Raw genomic sequence first — 10,327 nt, forward strand, 5'->3', positions numbered from 1 at the left:
ATTTTAGGAAGGTTTACTGAAGTTCACAGCTCCAGGGTGCAGCACGGTGAGGAAGACGGGGAGGCAGGAGAGAGGTGATGGTAGCGATGAAAGCAACCGTTTGTCCCGCTCAAGGGAGGGTGGGGGTTTCCCCACCTTTCCCAACCCCGAAAGTTGCCCTCCTGTTAACAAGGTGACACCGTGTCCCTGCAGGAAGGTCCTGAGGCTGCAGTGCCTTGGTCTGTCCCGCGGACCAGAGGCGAGCGCGGGGCAGGAAGCAGGCTGAGAGCTTGGCGAGCTCCATCCCAGCCAGGCCGGCTACAAAACCGCCTCCCAGCAGCGCCACCTGCCGACCACACCCCGTACTATCCCGTCCCTCTTTCTCCGGCAGGCTTCCTTGAAAAATGTCTTAGGGTGTTTGTGTGCGCTTGTGTTTGCAGGCACGTGTTCGTGTGTGTGTTTGTGTGTGCATGTGCACACGCACATCTATGCATGTGGTCACGTGTTAGGGGTACATGGTTATGTATGTACATGCACAGCCACAGGTCAATCTTGGGTGTCCTCCTTCATTGCTCCTCACAGTTTTGTTTTTATTTTAAATCCTGCGCGTGTGTTTGTGTATGTGCATGTGTGTATGTCACCCTGTCACTCATGGCCCTAGACTCCACAGCTCAGAAAGAAAACACTGAGTGAGTTTCTTCAAGAGCAAAAACTCTCAGATCCCCCCACCCCCACTCCGTCTTTCTACCTCTCTTTCTGTTTGTTTCCTTCTGGATCCCCGGATCAGGCTCAGACTGCCCCAAACACCAATTCCAAGCCCCAAAGAGATCCTTAATTAAGCAAAAAAGGAGAGAGACTGGATAGATGAATCTGAGCAGGCAGACATTACAGACAAGGGGGGCGTCTGTGATAGGGTATGCTGGTCAGTCCTGATTGGACATCTCGGGCACTGTAGCCAAATAAGGCATTTTAATAGCTGGACCTTGGTGGTGTTAATCCCAAAGATTCGGAGGACTGGTCCAAATCATCGCGAATTAAAGCAAGCAATCAATGAAAGCGAGCTTTTTTATTCATGTACACAGTTCTTCGCCTTGGGAGGTGGTCTGTACACATCTACAACCACAGCATGCTCCCATTCATTCCTATGGCTCTAGTGTAGGAACTGCTCCTGGGGCTTCCTGTTCACCTGCCACCTGCTGCATTTTCTTCGCTTCAGATGTAAACACAGCAGCTACCAGACTGTGGAGTCAATGCAGTTAATTGGCCTTAATGGAAATCACAAAATGTCCTCCATTCTGCAGAAGGGTGTGGGCATTTCGGGCCACACTCTGGGTTTGGTTTGGCTGCGCCATGTCAGCAAAGATCACATCCACAATCCTGGCAAGCGCACACGATTTGTGTGGGTGCCGAGCATTTTAAATCACAGGAACAGTGTTGGTCCTCTTCTTGGCTAAGCTGATAAGGTCACGGCCAGAATGGTGGGAGAATTCAACTGCGTAGACCAGACCACATCAGAGACGTGAGAGACAGCGGCGCCTGAGGCTGCCTCAAGGCAGAGCACTTTGGCCCCCAGCCTGACGTGGATGCGGGCTACGCAGCCCAGGATTGCTGCTGCCAGCTTGGAATGGAAGGGGTTCCAGGCTCGGTACTCAGTTTTTTCATCTCCCTCTGAACTAGAGACTCTCTTCTCCCCCAGCACAGATTCTGCAGGGACCAGCTTTGTAGCATGGCCTCCTCCTTTCCGTGACACCCAGAGTGCACGGCCACGGTTGGTCCGCTTCTAGCTTCAGCTGCTCCCCCCACCCCCACCGCACTCGCCTTCATGCCGCTGTGGTTCCACCATCACATTCTTCCCTGACTGGTTTTCTCTTGCCTCCCCAGCCGCCACCTCGACCCCGGCTGCCCCCGGACTAGGAGCCTCCACCTCGTCCACCACCTTCTCCATCTCCTCGACCCCTGAAGCCTCTATCTCCGTCTCATCCCCCGCCAGAGGCCTCCTTGTCCTCCTCCTCTACCACTCTGTCACCACCAAAGCTGCCCCCACGAGGGCTGGAACCTGGTTCTATCACTGCGTTCTGGTCGGGCGGCTCCCGCAATCTTCAGAGTCCCCCACTTCGCGAGTCTCGGGCTTTCCGGCTTTAAACAGTTTTTGATAGTTTATTTTTTTATTTTTTTTTAAGGATTAAAGATAGCTTCTAAAAAGATTTTCTTTGGACCCAGACAGTCCAAAATATTAGAAAACAGTTATAAAAATATGAAAAATTTAAAGATATAAGTAGGTCCGTGGCTCAGGAGGTATTTAACAACAGAACTGACCGGGACAAGACCTTTCTCCTAGACTAAAACTTTGTTACTGATGAGATGCAGTTAGACTTACAGAGAACCAGAAGAATTTGGTGTCTGTCAAGAATATCTCCTAGCTACTTCCCACCAAAAGATGCAGTTGGACTATCTCTCAGACTGACAACAAAGATTCCTGGGGGTGTTGGGCAGAAACCCCCTACCCCTCGCCCCAGGACTGGCCCAACACTAAGCCCCTACAATTGTTCAGCTAACCAGTTCAGTTACCCCTGTCTGTATTAAACAATACACAGTCACCCTGGAAACAAACGGGGAAAATGAACTCCATATTGTCTGGCTTGAAGAGACAAGAATGCTGGCATTCTGCTGGTCATCCTGAAATATGCTCTCCTGCCTAGGAAGAAACGTGGGACTCCTGATTCTCACTAGTCTGGTGTAGGAAGATAAGGCCTACAAGGCTAAGAGATGAGCCAACCTGGAGTCTGTATGAGGGCCTAGCAACCGGCACTGTCAGAGGTCCTAATCATGCCTAGCCAATGAGGGGTGACCTTGCAATGCTGCCTGAGCGCCTAGCAACAGGCGCTGTCAGAGGTCCTGATCATGCCTAGCCAATGAGGGGCGACCACGCAATGTCAGTGGATCGGAATGCAGCCTGCATGCTGGGAGGAGGGTGTATAAGGCTCTCTTCGTTGCTGAATAACTGAGTCTTGGACCTGACAGATACATCCTTCGGTCTCCCCCTGGCATCAACCATTGTTGGTTTTAAACAGACAAACCCAGAGGGAAGTTACGCTGTGTATTCTTTTAAACACTGCTTGGCCCATTAGCTCTAGCCTCTTACTGGCTAACTCTCACATCTTGATTAACCCATTTCTATTAATGAGTGTAGCACCATGAGGTGGTGGCTTACCAGGAAGGATCTTAACCTACATCCATCTTGGAGAGGAGAGCTATATCGTCTGCCTCACTTCCCTTCTTCCCAGCATCCTGTTCTGTTTACTCCACCTACCTAATTTTCTGTCCTATCAAAGGGCCAAGGCAGTTTCTTTATTAACATATGAAAGTAACACATAGACAGATGACCCTCCTCCATCAACGCTGGGTGACATTTCCACACCAGGTTGCCCCTGGAGTTAAAGACATTAAATGAAGAGTTTCTGCCCATCCGTCAGAGGTTACAGAACTTGGACTGCAAAATGTTTGCTAAGAAAGCCCAATGTTACAGAAGCTGCCTATGTTGGCTACCAGCTTAGGGGAGGCAAAAGGAGCCTGTCTCAGAGCAGGACTGCCGCCATCCTTCAGGACTAAGAGAAGGGTGCAGGAGTTGCTAGGTGCAGCTGGGTTGCTGCCTCTGGATACCAGACTTTCTGGAAATGGCGAGGCCTCTCTACACCAGCACAAAAGGAGGCACTGAGCCCCTAATCTGGACTGAGATGAAACAAAAGGCATTTACGGTTTCAAAAACAGCTGTGAGCCGGGCGGTGGTGGCGCACGCCTTTAATCCCAGCACTCGGGAGGCAGAGGCAGGCGGATCTCTGGGAGTTCGAGGCCAGCGTGGTCTACAGAGCGAGTTCCAGGACAGGCACCAAAGCTACAGAGAAACCCTGTCTTGAAAAACCAAAACCAAAACCAAAACAAAAACAAAAACAAAACAAAACAAAAAAACAAACAACCCCCCCCCCCAAAAAAAACCAAAACAGCTGTGGTTTCTGCTCCAGCCATAGAATTTCCAGATGTCTTTAAGCCTTTCCATCTCCGTGTCTATAAAACAAACGACAAAAGGAGTTTCAACCCAAACTTTGGGACCCTGGAATTCTCCTTTAACATACCTGTCCAAATGTCTGGACCCTGTAGCCACAGGCTGGCCCATCCGTCTAAGGGAAATGGTAGCTACCGCTAGTGTTAGGATACATCGCAGGAGGGACCTTGGTGAGTCCACAGAGTCCCGCAGTGGGTGGGGGACAGGCAGTGGGTGGGGGACAGGCAGTGGGTGGGGGACAGGCAGTGGGTGGGGGACAGGCAGTGGGTGGGGGACAGGTTACTGGGAGAAGGGATGGAAGTGGGGGGAGGGAAGAGAGAGGGGACACAGAGTGGCCTCCTGGGGAGAAGGGACACACACACACACACACACACACACACACGAGAGAGAGAGAGAGAGAGAGAGAGAGAGAGAGAGAGAGAGAGAGGGGGAGACATGCCTACCTCTTCAGAGGTGTAGCAGGAAAGGGAGTGGGAATGAACAGCACTTGTCCCTTAAAGGGGGCATGACACACACGCTCAGACTATGTAGTGATGTTTCAGCCATAGCACCCTGGGCTGGCCAGGGTACTGCCTGAGTGCATGCTGCCAGGTGACAGGGGCAGGCCAGCATAATGCCTGCCTCCTAATAGCTAGTTTAATGAGAGAAAACAAGTTAACTTCCGTTCACAGAACACCACGACACAGCTGAGGCCCTCCTCTGACGACACCGAAACACTGAGTGTCTAGCGCCTTTGTGACCCCAGTAGCAGTCCCTCTCCTGGCACACCCTTGAGTCTTAAGGAGCTCATCACCACCGATCCAGCTACCCTCTTGTGTCATGGGCACAGGTGTTCATCCATGATTCTCCGGAGATGAAAGATGAAACCAGGTCCCTTGGAGCTGCCACAGTTCCAATAACTGAAACAATAAGGACCCATGCCAGGTACCTCAGCCCAGAGAGCAGCACTGATTGATCTGACCCAGGCTCTCAGGTGGGGAAAAGCAAAGTCCTCTCCCATATACACAGACAGTCACTACGCTTATACTGTCCAGCATGTCCACAGTATAGTTTACAGAGCCAAGGGGCTTCTCACCACTGGGGAGAAGGACATTCTAAATCATTGGCCAGACTAGAAGCTATTTGACTTCCGTTATGAGTTGGTATCCTCCACTGCCAAGGAAATCAAAAGGAGATTCCCGTCGGGTGGGTAGAGGCCGTGTGCAATCCAGCCTGGGTCCTCAAGGTCTGGGCTTCCAGTAAGACATCCACAGCCAAAGTCCTTCAACGTCAGTAGTCCCATCTGACAAGTAAAGAAGCCAAAGAGCCAATGGAAATTCGCTGTAGACTATGGGAACACCAACCAGCCTTCTTCACAAATGCCAGGAAGTTTACATGACGCAGAGGGTATAGTCGTAAAGCCTAGGAATTACAACCCAGTGTTCTTTGGCACCACAGACTCACCACACGTGTTCTTTAGCATGCCATTTCATGCGGGCTCTGGAGATATGACTATTTTTCCTGAAGTAATAAACACTGCAGATTTTAAAAAGTGCCTCAAAGCTGTAAGACTAGCCTAGTCCATTACCCATGTGACGATAAGATGGTCACTGGAAAAGCTACCCAAGCCAAATTGCCTACTTAAGGTATGCAGATGATATGTTGATTGTAGGATACAATAAGGACACTGTGTAAAACTATATGGAGACAGTAACTGATACCCTGGTACATGATGGCTGAACCATTAATAGAGACAATGTGAAAGGACCAGATACCTCAACAGAGTTTCTGCGCATGTTATGGACATCTGAAGGAGCCATGATCCTATATGGCTTATTACAAGGATTTTAAATGTCCCCCACCCAGTACGAAACCCAGATGCAACATCTAATGTATGTTTATATACTTGAGGAACCACATATCATATTTACAGATTATTATGAAATCCCTCTATAGGGTTACTAAAAAGGCAGCTGATTTCCACTGGAGACAGGAGCAAAGAGAAGCTCTTGAGACAGCCTGCTGGCTCATCTCTGTGAATGCAATTTGACCAATATTGAACAAGATGATACCCTAATTATGGATATCATATTTATTGGTGAATATGGCAACTGGGGACTCTTTATAAAGCAAAAGGGAGTCCACCAACATTTTCCCGTTGACTTCTATCGCAAACACTTCCCGTATGTGGAGAACAGATACTCTCTCTTTGAGAAACAAATCTGGACATTTTTTGAAGCATGCAGAACCCTACACTCAGCCATGACTCACACCAACCACCTGTGGTCATAAATGTACCCTTTACAATGATGGATTGGATCCACTCACAGACAGAGTCTTTCACAGGCTTAACTACGGAAGGAAAGGTATTACAGTGGAAATGGTACCTATCTGACTTTCTTCATAACCAGGATGTGGCAGCAAAGGGGTCTGTGCCTTCATGCACTGAGGAAATAACTCAGTTGCCCATAACACCCATCCCTAAACCACTCACCCCTTCCCCCAAAGAGGCACCTGTTGGACTGCAGGGATCAATGGTCACGGCAGTTGGCTAACACATGGTTGGTTCACTCAGATGGCTAATCAACCCCTGTTGGGACCAAAACTAAATGGAAAGCAACGGCCTATAGACTAAAGGATGGAACGGACACTTATTGAGGAAGGAACCGCAAAGCCAGTGCAACACGCTGAAGTAATAGCAGCACTGGCTATAAGACAAGGAAGGCAAAGGGGAAATCTATATTTTCTCCAGAACATGGTCTGTGTGCTATGGTATAGCCATATGGTAATCAAGATGGAAAACCACTAACTGGAAGATAAATGGTCAAGAGAAGCATGGATAGAAATGATAAAACTGAAGAAAAAAAATCCAAATTTATATGGCCCAGGTAGAGACTCACACAGGCAAGACAGACGAGACATCTACAAATATGAAATAACGGGCAAATTGGCACCTTGTTTAACCAAGACTAAAATACTACAATTTACTAGGGAACAAACTCAGAGCTGTTGTAGGATACTCTATCACCCTGTGTGAAGATGGGTTGCCATTTTAATGTGCCTGCCTAAGGCAACCGATTGGTCTAATAAAGAGCCGAATGGTCAATAGCCAGGCAGGACAGAACAGATGGGACTTCCAGGGAGAGAGAGAGCAGCCAGAGGTTGGAATCTAGTGCGGCAGGAGACGCCAGTGAGACACGAGGATGTCGGAGGCCCTGAATGGAGGAGAGGTCAGAAGTCAAGTGGCAGAACACAGATGAGTGGAACCAGGTTCATCTAAGTTTTAAGAGCTAGTTGGGAATAAGCTTAAGCTAAAGACCAAGCTGTCATAATGAATAATAAGTCTCTGTGTCATTATTGGGGAGTGGGGGATCTAAAGGAAGTTCAATGAGAAAGAGTAGCTACACAGAACAAATCAGGAACCCAGACTGGAAAATTAAAAAGCCCAAGAGCGTTGGAAGAAATCCTCGGACTATGTAAAACGCGAGGACATAGAGAGGCACGTCCTTTGCTCCAATGGATTAATAAAAGGGGCCTCAAGGTATCCTGGCAGGCCGGCAAACAGGCCATAGAGACTGCCACCTTTGTCCAGCACTTCAAGTACGAGCTGCAACACGGCCTCTTAAACAATTTAATTATGAACTACAAATAGATTTCACTGGACCCTAGAATGTGCACAGGGGCCTACATGCCTGCACCCTTGTAGATGGAAGTGCAGGGATTGGATTTGCTGAAGGAAGGCATAGACCAGACCAGACCAGTTGGTAACAATGCACACACTCTGGTGTTTGAGATCCAGATCCGGCTGCCCAATAATTATCAAGTCAGATCAAGGAATGCACTTAAAGGTTTTTAAGTCCAGAGGTGGTCTGGGACGATGGGCATACAATGGCCCTTCCACCACGGGCTGGGCCCTCCTGCATTGATCACTAATTAAGAAAATACCCTATAGGCTGTCCCAGGCCCTGTCTTACAGAGGCATTTCCTCAGTTGAGGCTCCTTCCTCTCTGATGATTCTAGTTTGTGTCAAGTTGACATAAAACTAGCCAGGACAGTATCCATATGCCGGAAGGATTGATGTGGGAGTCTGCTGTTTTGTGTTGATTTCATAGGTTAAATAAAGAGACTGCCTTGGCCCTTTAAGAGGACAGAAAATTAGGTAGGCGGAGAAAACAGAACAGAATGCTGGGAGAAAGAAGCTGAATCAGTGAGTCGCCATGATTCTCCCACTCCAGGCAGACGCAGGTTAAGATCTTTCCTGGTAAGCGCACCTCGTGGTGCTACATAGATTATTAGAAATGGGTTAAGAGGCTGAAACTAATGGGTCAGGCAGTGTTTTAAAAAATACAGTTTCTGTGTAATTATTTTGGGTAAAGCTAGCAGTGCGGAGCTGGGCGGGAATGCAGCCCACCGCAGCTCCTTCAACAGAGTGGAGCCCCGCCCCTCTGCTCCTATTTCAACAAAGGATAACTACCAGTCTCCTTTGCTGCACCACCAGACACTGGTTCCATCTTGTTCTGCAGACTCCTCTGTCTCCCCATCACCCCTGGGAGCCTCCACGGGTCTTTCAGATTCGCCAGGACTTCTTTTGTTATTTATTTTGTTTTTTATTTATTATGTATACAATATTCTGTCTGTGTCTATGCCTGCAGGCCAGAAGAGGGCACCAGACCTCATTCCAGATGGTTGTGAGCCACCATGTGGTTGCTGGGAATTGAACTCAGGACCTTTTGCAGAGCAGGCAATGCTCTTAACCTCTGAGCCATCTCTCCAGCCCTGTTGCTTGAGCTTTATCTTCTTCCATTTGTCTACCAGTGACTGAATGTTCACGGTATGCTTTCTCCCTTTCCTTTTGTGGCCAGGATTTGCAGCTTGCAGTGAAACCATAATGCTAAGGATTCTGACTTGTGCATGTGGGTGGCTGCCTGGAAGACCCACCTTGTGCTGGCCTGTCATCCAAGCCCAGATCCTGCTCTCCGATTCATGCACCCCAAGCCATGCACCCTGGGCCATGCACCTCGAGTCATATGCCCCAACGTTTACTCCCTCTACAAGTTGTTGGTGCTGCACTGCAGAACCAGTTCCAGGAATATGTCATCACTATGGAGAATGAAAACCTGAAGCATGACTATGATCAAAGCCGGCACGCACCACCATTGGGCAGTTCTGGGGAGCCCAGCAGACTCACGGAGGCTCCCAGGGGTGATGAGGAGGCAGAGGAGTCTGCAGATCCCACACTGTCCTGGGAAAAGTGAGAGAATAGCAGGTCTATGGGAAGGTACTTTTAAAAAGTGGACTCGGGAAATTGGAAGGAAAGCTGTCAGCACAGATTTGGATGCATGGGGAAGAACGGTGAAGCTACAGATGGCGAAGCTACAGATGGCGATGCTGTGGTCCATGCTGTAGCCAGGATCCATGTGGAAGACCATGATGGTGCAGCCGCTGACTATAAAGGGCGAGGAAGCTTCTTCGGCAGCAGTGTGGGACTCGCAGTTGAGAAACAGGGACATAGAAGAGTCTGTGACAAACCCTACCCCCACCCCAAGCAAACAGTCTGGACTGGAAGCCATTGAACAGACTTCTTTAAAATTGAATAAGGATGCTGAAGTGTAGCTCTCCACAACTGATGGCTTCTGGGAGGGGTGTGGGTAGGGAAAGACTCAGTTTTCTCTAAGAGTCTGGCCACTGGGAGTTTGCCCACGCTCCAGTGAGTATAAGGACAACATAAATTGGACTGTGTATTTCTTCTTCTTCTTTTGTTTGGTGGGGGGGGGGCTCATAATAGTGAGCAGGTGGCCCTGGAAGGACTGAGAAGTGGATGGAATCAAAGTGCATTATGTAAAATTTCCAAAGAATCCGTGAAAATGTTAAGTTAAAAAAATTCTCATGTGTGGTCCTCATCAGCACTGTGTATGCCCCCAGGACCAGGGGATGGAGTGTGAAGGGCATAATACAAAATGCCCTTTAGACATGTCAAAGTGTCCCCAGGCCATACCTGATAACCAGAACCCAGTGATATCACTCACTCCAGAGAACCAGACACAGGACCGGAACTCCACAGTACCTGCTGGACAGTGCGGTGTTCTGCACATCTTCAGGATGGCTGGAGGGATGGCACCGTGAGTTACCCTGTGGCTGGAGAGTCTCCCACGGAATCCTGACCCTTCACGGGAGACTACCGTGAGAGACTGGACCCAACCTTCAGCTAAGAGATGTGGCACACGGGAGGCAGAGGCAGGCGGATCTCTGTGAGTTCGAGACCAGCCTGGTCTACAGAGCTAGTTCCAGGACAGGCTCCAAAGCCACAGA

General features: G+C 49.1%; 1 pseudogene; it reads right to left on the reverse strand.

Annotated features, from left to right (window-relative positions):
* Positions 1–1,045: 1,045 nt before the first annotated feature.
* LOC101989549 lies at positions 1,046–1,803 on the reverse strand (annotated as a pseudogene).
* Positions 1,804–10,327: the final 8,524 nt, after the last annotated feature.

This window comes from Microtus ochrogaster, unplaced genomic scaffold (assembly GCF_000317375.1).
Source record: "Microtus ochrogaster isolate Prairie Vole_2 unplaced genomic scaffold, MicOch1.0 UNK98, whole genome shotgun sequence".
In the NCBI taxonomy this organism is placed as follows: domain Eukaryota; kingdom Metazoa; phylum Chordata; class Mammalia; order Rodentia; family Cricetidae; genus Microtus; species Microtus ochrogaster.